At 42.3% G+C, this 12,317-nt stretch overlaps 1 long non-coding RNA gene across 1 annotated transcript in view; it reads left to right on the top strand.

Moving 5' to 3' along the window:
• Positions 1-2,062: 2,062 nt before the first annotated feature.
• The window catches only part of LOC140210532 (uncharacterized), a 70,760-nt gene continuing 60,505 nt past the window's right edge, over positions 2,063-12,317 (top strand). The window contains exon 1 of the long non-coding RNA XR_011889253.1: positions 2,063-2,167. This is a non-coding gene — a long non-coding RNA (uncharacterized lncRNA). The remainder of the gene's footprint in view (positions 2,168-12,317) is intronic.

The raw sequence follows: 12,317 nt of genomic DNA, 5'->3' as shown, positions 1-12,317 counted from the left end.
CATGTGTTTGACTGTGTCCAGAACTCCCTGGTGGTCACGTGCAGAGCAGCTAAAATACTAAGTTCTAATGCATCCAGACAGAATATTTTGTATGGTGCATTGATAAAAATGTGTAATGATCAACAGGGATATGCCAAATTTATTTAGCCTCCTGAGGAAGTAGAGGAGTCCGTGAGGTTTGTTGTCCATGATCTCACCGTAGTTGGACCAGTACATGCTTGCTGTTGGTCATGTTCACAGCTAGGAACATAAAGCTTTCAACCCCCTCAACCTCAATCCCATTGACGGAGACAGGAACACATGTACCACCCTCTTCACTGAAATCAATGATTAGTTCGTCTGTTTTGTTGACATTGAGGGAATGGTTGCTGTCATGACACCATGTCACGAAGCTCTGTCTCCTTTCTGTACACCGACACATTGTTACTTGAAATGTGCCTACTACATCTGTGAACTTGTAGATGGGATTAGAGCAGAATTTTGGTCACACAATCATGGGGGTGCAGGGAGTACAGTATGGGGTTGAGGATGTAACCTCATTCTATTTTGGTGGCTACACCTTTGTGTTTTGTTGATGAAAAGAGAAGTCAAGTTATCTATGTATATTCCTGTAGTATCCATGTCACTTTATACGTATATCCAAGAGGAGGAAAGGATGAAGTCGGAAACTTTGGCAAATCTTAGCTCAGCACAGCCCTGCCAGAGGAGACAATGGAGGCAAGAACAGTAACAACATTTAAGAGGTACCTGGACACATACTTAAAGGAGCAAAGCATCGGTGGGGGAGGGGGGAATATCTAATTAACACAAACAAATGGGATTACTATAAATATGCAAGAGAGTCAGTGTTATGTGGTGACTGAAGGTGCTGTTGCACAAGCCTATTTGTCAAGATCTCTTACCTTCCTGAATTTTAAACAGGAATAGTCACAACTGGAAAACTCCATGTCAAATAGTCACTAAAGGGTCAATTCTTAGTCCCAATCAGAACAAGATGATAAATAAAAGACTGAAAGGTTGCTGACACCCACCCCCACCCCCTTGACAATAAAAATCACTGTTGAAGTTCTTAATTGCAACATGACTCCATTTTTTCACTTAGGAAATGGATAGCAAACATATACACTATTATCTGATCTGTATGCAAATTAATCTTAACCTGATCTATTTTATTGAATGACCTGACATTTCTTAGCCTGAAATCTATTTAAGAATATGAGGCATACCACGTCAAGAAGTAAAGTACTTTGGGAATTCGAGTTTTTGAGATCATGACTTACGATTTTAATGTTTACTCAAGTCATTATAAATCAACTACTGAGTGCCTCAAGCTTATTGTTATAAGGCAGTTAATAAAAATGCACTCATCTCTTGGGGAACAGTGTTCCAGATTTTGAATATTCTTTGCATAAACCAGTTGCTTGAAAATTCCAATGCATGAAAATGGCATAGAAGCTGGAAGCCATAAAATGCTTCAGTTGTTCCCCTGTCAGTACACAAAAACAATTTGTCTGGTCTTCTCTTTATTGCAGACTCAGAAGGGTGACCACAAAAGGCTCATTTGGGTCTGCACTGTAGTTGTAGGATGTGCAGTGATATTGGAGCAAAGGGTGGTGTCAGATCGCAGTATTGATAGAATGTCCTTGGAATCAGTGAAAGGGTTTGGTTAGACCAATCTCTCATTATAGAGGATGTAATTAGGTTTAAACGATCCTGATGGGGGAATCCTACAAACAGAGTGTGAATAGTCCTACAAAATTAGTGAATTAGGGTGGGAGAAAATCAGGGCGGTTGTGGTGGATATTTACTTTACAGGGCCCGAGAGACTTATTGCTAAGCCCAATTTTCCAACACAGCTGCATAACCTTTCTAAAGTATCAGAGTTGTTGGTGATAAAGTTAAACATTTATCAAATTTCTTGTTGGATGCACAGCTTTGCGAAGCAAAGTGACCAGGTGACTTCTCTCCGTTAGCCAATAACAAGACAATGGGGTTGTGTCACTTAGCACATCAAACATAGCTACGAATTGGGTTGCTTGTGTATTTAAGGGCTGAGTCCTCACAGCACGACAAAGAAAATGAGAGAAAGAAAGGATTACAGATAGAACTATTCATTCCTCAGCCTCCAGTTTCTGCAACATACGACTTATTTGTCTGCCACTCATTGGTATGTTCTTCTAGTTCGTAAATATTTTACCTACGTTTGTAAATCCTTTGTAGTTTGTAAGTCTTTTGTATTCGGAATCTTGATAAATTAGAAAGCAGCTGTGCATGGTAAGAATTATTTGTCTGAATTTAAACGTATATCATTAAAAATAAAATATCTGTGTTTAAACTACTTCAATAGCTAGAAGTACCTCCTCAGTAGGGAGGAGGGACTCACCACTCAAGCAGTGGGTATTGGCAGCTAAACCTTTCCGCAGAGGCTAGTCCTTGAAGGGTACGCTGATACAGAATAACCTTCTTATTGTGAGGGTACCTGTAGATTTCTGTATCGGATAGGGCTTAAAATTTTCTTCTGAGTTTTATGCTTTGCAAACAGGGAACACAATAACATCACATTCAGCCTGTAGGGAAACAGCCCCAAAAATCATAGGCGAGTATTTACTTCCTTTGCAATCTTCCAAGTCAAGCAGAATGCTGGTGAGACCACGTTGTCCCAGGAATGCTAACAACGCCCCTATTGCAAAATCCCCTGCAATCAGAGGGCAACATGATAAATTGTATCACACCGAACAGCCCAGAGGTAAAAAAAAATCAAACATCCAAATGGCAAGATACAATCTGTAAGTAGTTGCAACTGTAATCTATTTCAAGTAAATTTTCAATCATAAAGTACTATACTATAATTTATTTTCAAGGAAGATGTTTTCTAATTTCTCTCATAAACAGCAAAATTGAAACTTTAAGGATCCTGCCTCTTCGTTTCATAGCCACTGCTGGTGAAATTAGCTTTTCTGTATCTAACTGGCTTTTCTGGATCTAATCATTTTAATTACCTCAATTAGATCATCCTTCAGTCTTATAAATTCAAGGGAAATATGTATCATTCTTTGTAATTTAATGCTTCAAACAGCATTATCGTTCTTTCCCCTCTGAGACCAATATATCTTCCCTGAAATTTGGTTCCCAAAACACAACACAGTACTCCAAATGACATCTGACCAAGGCTCTGTACCAACTGAATTTTAAATCCATCTTTCTTGAGCTACATCTGACATTTTATCAGCCTTTACAATTATTTATTTTTATTTATTTATTTGCCTCATGAAACAGTGCAGAATAAGCCCTTCTAGCCCTTTGAGCCGTGACACCCTACCAGTCCTCAAAAACCTGTGCATTAATACTTTATGGTACATCAATCCTCCCTCATTTGCCAACAGGCCCAACACATGCTCGTAGGTGTTCTTGTACATCAGTCACTGAAAGCAAGCTTGCAAGTACAGCAGGCAGTGAAGAAAGCTAATGGCATGCTGGCCTTCATAACAAGGGGAATTGAGTACAAGAGCAAAGAGGTCCTTCTGCAGCTGTACAGGGCCCTGGTGAGACCACACCTGGAGTACTGTGTGCAGTTCTGGTCTCCAAATTTGAGGCAGGACATTCTTGCTATTGAGGGAGTGCAGCGTAGGTTCATAAGGTTAATTCCTGGGATGGTGGGACTGTCATTTGTCGAAAGATTGGAGCGACTGGGCTTGTATACTCTGGAATTTAGAAGTCTGAGAGGGGATCTTATTGAAACTTATAAGATTATTAAGGGATTAGACACGCTGGAGGCAGGAAGCATGTTCCCGCTGATGGGTGAGTCCAGAACCAGAGGCCACAGTTTAAGAATTAGGGGTAGGCCATTTAGAATGGAGTTGAGGAAAAACTTTTTCACCCAGAGACTGGTGGATATATGGAATGCTCTGCCCCAGAAGGCTGTGGAGGCCAAGTCTCTGGATGCTTTCAAAAAAGAGATGGATAGAGCTCTTAAAGATAGTGGAATCAAAGGTTATGGGGATAAGGCAGGAACTGGATACTGATAGTGGATGATCAGCCATGATCACAGTGAATGGCAGTGCTGGCTCAAAGGGCCGAATGGCCTACTCCTGCACCTATTGTCTATTGACTACTCAATGTCCATAACTTCACATTTCCTCTTCCAGACATTAGCCTTTTCCCTTGTAATTTGCCCATGAAACTTGCATTAACCTTGTACGTGATCCATTTAAGATACGTTGTTCTAGAAATTCATCCAGGCTGAAATTCCGATGTTAGTAACCCCCATAACGCAATTGTGGAAAAACTCCAAGTGAAAGATGGGCAAACGTAGCTTAGCGAATGTGAAAATGAGTGCACTGACAGAGTTAGAAAAGGCAAGTTCGGAGGAGTGGAAGAAAAGGTCAGCATGAACTGATTGAGCCATTTCCTGTATGTAATTCAATGTGATCTCAAATAATAGTAAAAGTCAATTGGAAAAAATGTTGTCAGACTCCATCATTTGGGCACCAGTTAGCACAACGCTATTTCGGCTGGGAATGTTCTGGAGTTCGGAGATCAATTCCAGCACAATTCTGTAAGGAGTCTCTGTACGTCCTCCTCTTGGAATGCAGGGGGTTGCTGGGGCGGAGTGGCTCAAAGGGCCAGAAGGGTCTTATTTGGACTGTATCACTAAATAAATAAATAAACACTATTCTGCTTCAGCAGCAGTGAAGGTTATTGAGCAGATTTACAGCTTGTTATGTCATAGTTCTGAGTTCAGGGAGAAGTCTGCAGACTGCAATCAGCGTAAGAGGTCGTTCATGGTGACGTAGCGCAAGGTTTAAAAAGAGCTCCAGACCTATCAGCTTTTTTTCGGCAGTCTGCAATCAGCGCGGGGCCAATAAAAAGAAGGGAGGTGTATGCTGACTGATCACTGTGTGAGTGGGCCAGTGTTAGAGTGTCAAGCTTTGGCTCAAGAAGCTTAGGTGAGAACAGGTTTAGGCAGACACAGGTGGAGGTTCTGAGTAAGTATGTAAGTTAGTTTCTAGTAAGTTTATTTTTTTCTGCTAATGCATAGTTAATGCGCTGAGAATGTGTTCCTATATAGGAATATGTTCTTTGTGTGAGGTAACTACATCTTCATGAAGTGCGCTGAGCTGCAGCACCTTAGAGACTGTGTTAAGGAGCTGGAGCTGGATGACCTTTGGCTCATACAGGAATCAGAATCAGAATCAGGTATATTATCACTGGCATGTGATGTGAAATTTGTTAACTTAGCAGCAGCAGTTCAATGCAATACATAATCTAGCAGAAACAGAGAAAAAATAATAACAAATTAATTAAAACATAATAAAAAATAAATAAATCAATTACGTATATCGAATATATTAAAAATGCGCAAAAACAGAAATACTGTATATTTTTAAAAAAGTGAAGTAGTGTCCATAGCGTCAATGTCCATTTAGGAATTGGATGGCAGGGGGAAGAAGCTGTTCCTGAATTGCTAAGTGTGTGCCTTCAGGCTTCTGTATCTCCTACCTGATGGTAACGGTGAGAAAAGGGCATGCCCTGGGTGCTGGAGGTCCTTAATAATGGACGCTGCCTTTCTGAGACATTGCTCCCTAAAGGTGTCCTGGGTACTTTGTAGGCTAGTGCCCAAGATGAGGAGGTGATAGATACATGGAGCCAGTTGCAGGAGACAGGTACCTGGGTGACTGTCAGGAGAGGGAAAGGGAATAGGCAGCCAATGCAGAGCACCCCTGTGGCTCTTCCTCTCAATAATAAGTATACCACTTTAGATACTGTTGGTGGGTTATCCTACTGGGGGAAGCTGTAGTAGCCAGGTCTCTGCCATTGAGTCTGGCTCCGTGGCTCAGAAGGGAATGGGGGGTGGGGAGAAGAAGAGTGCGATAGTGATAGGGAATTCCATAGTACAGAGGAGAAGAAAACAGATTCTGTGGACGTGAAAGAGACAGCCGGATAGTACTTTTGTGCCTCAGGTGCCAGGATCAGGGATTTCTCGGACTGAGTCCATGACATTCTAAAGAGAGAGGGTGAACAGCCAGAAATCGTGGTACATATTGGCCACAGCCACATAGGTAGGAAAAGAGAGGAGGTCCTGAAGACAGTAGATAGGGAGTTAGCCAGAAAGCTGAAAAGCACAATCTCAAGGATAGTAATCTCTGGATTGCTGCCTGTGCCATGTGCCAGTGAGGATAAGCATAGAACGATTTGGCAAATGAGTTCATGGCTGAAGAATTGGTGCAGGGGGCAGGTTTTCAGATTTCTGGATCATTGGGGTCTCTTCAGGGGAAGTTCTGACCTGTACAAAAAGGACAAGCTATACCTGAACCCGAGGGGGACCAACAAGCTTACAGACAGGTTTACTAGAGCTGAGGGGGAGGGTTTAAAGTAATTCGGCAGGGGAATGGGAACCAGAGTGATAAGGCTGGTGCAAATGGTATACCAGTAGATGCAGTATGTAGTGACACTGTGAGGAAGGACAGGCAGACAATAGGGCAAAATTGTAGTCAGTGGAATGAGTTGAGGTGTAACATAGGGGCAAAATCAAAAAGGGGTGATGAAAGCAGGACTGAAGATGTTATATTTGAATGCAGGCAGTATATGGAATAAGGTAGATGATCTTGCAGTGCAGTTAGAGATTGCCAGATATAACATTGTGGGTGTCACTGAGGTGTGGCTGAACGAACATCATAGTTGGGAGCTTAACATCCAAGGAAACACATTGTATTGAAAGGAGAAGCGGGCATGCAGAGGGGGTGGGGTGCCTCTGTTGATAAAAAAATGAAATCAAATCCTCAGAAAGAAGTGACATAGGATTGGAAGATGTAGAATCTTTAGGAATAGAGTTAAAGAACTGCAAGATTAATAAAACACTGATGGGAGTTATATACAGGCCGCTAAACAGTAGCCAGGATATGGGGTTTAATTTACAATGGGAGATTAAAAAAAGGCATGTAATAAGGACACTGTTACAATAGTCATGGGGGATTTCAATATGCAGGAAGATTGGGAAAATGAGGTTGGTACTGGAACCTAAGAAAGAAATTTATAAAATGCCATTAAGGTGGCTTTCTAGAGCAGGTTGTGGTTGAGATATCAAAGGGAACTGCAATTCTGGATTGAGTGTTATGTAATGACAAGATTTGATTAGGGAGCTTGAGGTAAAGAAACCCTTAGGAGACAGCAATCCTAATATGATAGAAGTCACACTGCAGTTTGAGAAGGAGCAGCTAAAACTGGATGTACAGTATCAGTATTACAGTGCAGTAAAGGGAATTACACAGGCATGAGCAAGGAGCTGGCCAAAGCTGTTGGAATGGGTCACTAGCAGGGATGATGGCAGAACAGTAATGGCTGGGTTCTGAAGAAATTTGGAAGGTGCAGGATAGATACATCCCAATGAAGAGGTATATTAAAGGGAGGATGACGCAACCATGGCTGACAAAGGAAGTCAAAGACAGCATAAAAACAAAAGAGAAGGCATATAAAATGGCAAAAATTAGTGGGAACTTAGAGAATTGGGAAGCTTTTAAAAACCAATAGAAGGTAACTAAAAAAAAAAGCCATAGAGAAAAGATGAAATATGAAGATAAGCTAACCAATAATTTAAAAGAGAATACATAAAGTTTTTTTTCAGATAAATAAAGGGAAAAAGAGAGACAAGAGCTAGTATCAGACCACTGGAAAATAATGCTGGAGAGGTAGCAATGAAGGACAAAGAAATAACATATGAATTTAATAAGTATTTTGCATCAGTCTTCACAGACATTAACATAAATTCGAGAGTGTCAGGGGCAGAAGTGAATGTCGTTGCTGTTACTAACAAAAAAGTACTTGGAAAACTGAAAAGTCTGAAGGTAGATAAGTCACCTGGACCAGATGAACTACACCCCAGTGTTGAGAAAGAGGTAGCTGAACAAATTGTGGAGGCATTAGTAATGATCTTTCAAGAATCATTAGGTTCTGGAATGGTTTTGGAGGACTGGAAAATTGCAAAGGTCACTCCACTCTTTAAGAAGGAAGGGAGGCAGAAGAAAAGAAATTATATGCAAGTTAGCCTGACTTCAGTGGTTGGGAAGTGGTTGGAGTCCATTATTAAGGATGAGGTTTTGGGTTAGATGGAAGCACATGATAAAAAAGGCCAAAGTCAGCATGGTTCCTTAAGGGGAAACATTGCCTGACAAATCTGTTGGATTTCTTTGAAGAAATAACAGGCAGGGTAGAAAAATGAGTCAGTGGATGCAGGTTACTTGGATTTTCAAAAGGATTTTGAGAAGTTGCCACACATGAGTCTGCTTAACAAGTTAAGAGCACATGGTATTACAGGAAAGGTATTAGCATTGAGTATATTTAAGGCGGAGGTTGATAGGTTCTTGATTAATCATGGTGTCAAAGGTTACAGGGAGAAGGCAGGAGAATGGGGTTAAGAGGGGTAATATATCAGCCGTAATGGAATGGCAGAGCAGACTCAAAGGGCCCAATGGCCTAATTCTGCTCCTACTTCTTATGGTCTTAGTCTTAAGACTTAATGGTTGCACTACTATTAAGCACCGCTGTTCCAGCTTCTGGGAGGTGCAGCCAAGGAATGACCACTTTGGGAAGGGATGTACCAGTAGGTACAAGGGAGGGGAACTGTTATATAGGGAGGTGGTCTATAATATAGTTCCATCAACGTGTTCATACCTTTCTTATTCCTCTGTTCCACCCATAACGCCTCACTAGATGAGTCCTCCAGTCAGTCCAGACTGAGCACTAATGTTGATATTTTCCCCTCCCCCTTTAATCCCTCCCACTGTCACATCTAAGATAACCGAACCCCAGAATATTGAGCTGCCAGTCCTGCCCCTCCTGCAACTAAGTCTCACAACATCATAATTCCATGTGTTGATCCATGCCCTGAGCTCTTCTGTTTTTCCTACAATACTTCTTGCACTAAAACATATGCAGCTCAGGACATTAGTCACACCATGCTCAATCTTTTGATTCCTGACCTTGAGGTCTAAACAACATGTTTCCACGATCTTTCCACTACAGTATCTGTTTTGGCACTCTGGTTCCCATCCCCCTGCAACTCTAGTTTAAACCCCCGCCATGCAGCACTAGGAAACCTTCTCGCATGGTTGAAGGAGCTAGGGGTTTTCACTTTGGATCAAAGGAGGTTGAGAGGAGATTTGATAGAGGTGTACAAGACGATAAGTGGCATTAATCGAGTGGATAGCCGGAGACTTTTCCCCAGGGTGAAAATGGCTAATACAAGGGAGCATCATCTTAAGGTGATTGGAGAATATATAGAGGGATGCCAGAGGTATGTCCTTTACACAGAAAGTAGTGGATACATGAAATGCCTTGCCAGAGATGGTGGTAGAAGCAGATACATTTGGAGTACCTAAGAAACTCTTAGATAGGTACATGGATGATAGAAAAATGGATGCCTGTGTCGTATAGTTTCCTTAATCAGTACGTAGAAGTCCCAGTGGGAGAGTATGTAATACTTTTCTGCTATTAGGGAATAAGAAAGGGCAGGTGACAGAAGTTTGTGTAGGAGAACACTTTGCATCTAGTGATCATAATGCCATTAATCTCAAAGTAAAAAATGAAAAAGATAGATCTGGTCTGCCGATTGAGATTCTAAATCGGAGAAAGGCCAATTTTGATGGTATCAGAAAGGACCTAGCAAGTGTGGATGAGGCAGGCTGTTTTCTGACAGCCTGTCTCATCCACACAAGCGGAACAAGTGCTACACATGCCCTTACACTTCCTCCCTTACCACCATTCAAGGCCCCAGACAGTCCCTCCAGGTGAGGTGACACTTCACCTGTGAGTCAGCTGGGGTGATATACTGCGTCCGGTGCTCTCGATGTGGCCGTCAACATATTGGCGAGATCCGACGCAGACTGGGAGATCGTTTTGCTGAACACCTACGCTCTGTCCGCCAGAGAAAGCAGGATCTCCCAGTGGCCACATATTTTAATTCCACATCCCATTCCCATTCTGACATGTCTATCCACGGCCTCCTCTACTGTAAAGATGAAGCCACACTCAGGTTGGAAGAACAACATCTTGTATTCCGTCTGGATAGCCTCCAACCTGGTGGCATGAACATTGACTTCTCTAACTTCCGCTAATGCCCCACCTCCCCCTCGTACCCCATCCGTTATTTATATACACACATTCTTTCTCTCACTCTCCTTTTTCTCCCTCTGTCCCTCTCACTATACCCCTTGCCCATCCTCTGGGTTTTTCCCCCCCTCTCCCTTTTTCCTTCTCCCTGGGCCTCCTGTCCCATGATCCTCTCATATCCCTTTTGCCAGTCACCTGTCCAGCTCTTGGCTCCATCCCTCCCCCTCCTGTCTTCTCCTATCATTTTTATCTCCCCCTCCCCCTCCCACTTTCAAATCTCTTACTAGCTCTTCCTTCAGTTAGTCCTGACGAAGGGTCTTGGCCTGAAACGTCGACTGTACCTCTTCCTAGAGATGCTGCCTGACCTGCTGTGTTCACCAGCAACTTTGATGTGTGTTGCTTGAATTGCCAGCATCTGCAGAATTCCTCGTGTTTCTGTTTTCTGACAAAGTTGTACTAGGTAAGCGGACACTCAAAAGTGAAATTTTGAGAGTACAAAGCATATATGTGCCTGTCAGAACAAAAGGTAAAGATAACAGGTATAGGGAATCTTGGTTTTCAAGACACATTGAGGCTGTGGTTATGAAAAAAGGAGGTGCATAGCAGGTATAAGCAGGGAGAGACAAATGAGCTGCTTCTGGAGCATTAGAAATACAAGAGAGCACTTAAGAAATCAGGAGGGATAAAAGAATGAGTGAGATTGCTCTAGTAGACAAGTTGAAGGAGAATGCTAAGGGATTCTACAGATATGTTAAGAGCAAAAGGATTGCAAGGGACCAAATTGGTCCTCTGGAAGATTAGAATAGTAACATGCTTGGAGGTGAAAGAGATGGGGGAGATCTTAAATGGGCTCTTTACATCTGTAATTACTCTGGAGAAAGACACAGAGTTTATATAAGTGAGGCAGCAAGCAAGGTCATGGACCCTATACAGAACCAGAGGAGGAGGTGCTTGCTGTCTTGATTCAACTAGTGTGAATAAATTCCCAGGGCCTGACAAGGTGTTCCGTCAGACCCTGTGGGAGGTAAGTGCAGAAATTGCAGGGATCGTAGCAGAAATATTTAAATCATCCTTCGCAATAGGTGAGGTACTGGTGGATTGGAGGATAGCTAATGTTGCTCCATTGTTTAAGAAAGACTCTTAAAATAAACCAGGAAAATTATAGGTCGATGAGCCTGATATCAGTAGTGGGAAAGTTAATGGAAGGTATTCCAAGGGACTGGATGAAGGCAAGGCAGTGGATGTTGTCTACATGGGCCTTTGCAAGGCATTTGACAAGGTACTACATGGGAGATTGATCAAGAAGGTTCAGTCGCTTGGCATTCAAGATCAGGTATTAAACTGGATTAGACATTGGCTTTGTGGGGAAAGCCAGACAGTGGTTCTAGATAGTTGCCTCTTTGACTAGAGGCCTGTGACTAGTGAAGTGCCATGGGGACCGGTGCTGGGTCCGTTTATGTTTGTCATCTATATCATCGACCTGGATGTTAATATGATTAACTGGATCAGCAAATTTGTGGATGACACCGAGATGGGGGTTGTAGTGGACAGCAAGGAAGACTATCAGAGCTTGCAACAGTATCTGACCAGCTGGAAAAATGGGATGAAAACAGACAAATGGAATTTACTGAACAGAAGTGTGAGGTGTTGCACTTCAGTAGGACCATTCCAGGGAGCAGGTCGATGGAAGTAAGCAGTTTAAATGGCTTGACATGAACTAGATGGGCCGAAGGGCCGGTTTCTATGCTGTACTTTTCTATGACTCTATCTTTATAAGACATGCCCTCTAACCCAGGCAACATCTTGTAAATCTCATCTGCACCATCTCTAGAGCTTCCACATCCTTCCTATAGCCTTGGAAATGGATTAGAAGATCTCTTTCAATGCTTGCATTTTGGGAGTCCTGCAGTGAACAAAAACAAAGAGCAAAAATAAAAGGTTCCCAATTTTGCAGGTTGAGATTTTTTTTCTGGACTCTGAGTAAAACAAAAATAACACAGACATTCTGAAAGGATCCTGAGACAAAGTTTCCAAGAGAGAGTGAGTGAGTGTGAGTGTGAGTGTGTGTATGTATGTGTGTGCTCAAAAGAATGGTTCATGGGTTGGGGAGGGGGGGAGTTAAGAAAGATGCTTGAAAGAGAGTGGCTGATCAAAATTTAATGGTAATCTCAAACTCACACAACCAGTCAGAAGACTTGGAAGTCTACAGGCTG

This window comes from Mobula birostris, chromosome 15 (genome assembly GCF_030028105.1).
Source record: "Mobula birostris isolate sMobBir1 chromosome 15, sMobBir1.hap1, whole genome shotgun sequence".
In the NCBI taxonomy this organism is placed as follows: domain Eukaryota; kingdom Metazoa; phylum Chordata; class Chondrichthyes; order Myliobatiformes; family Myliobatidae; genus Mobula; species Mobula birostris.
Note: the sequence above shows the minus strand (reverse complement) of the source record. Positions and strands in the feature narration are given on the sequence as shown.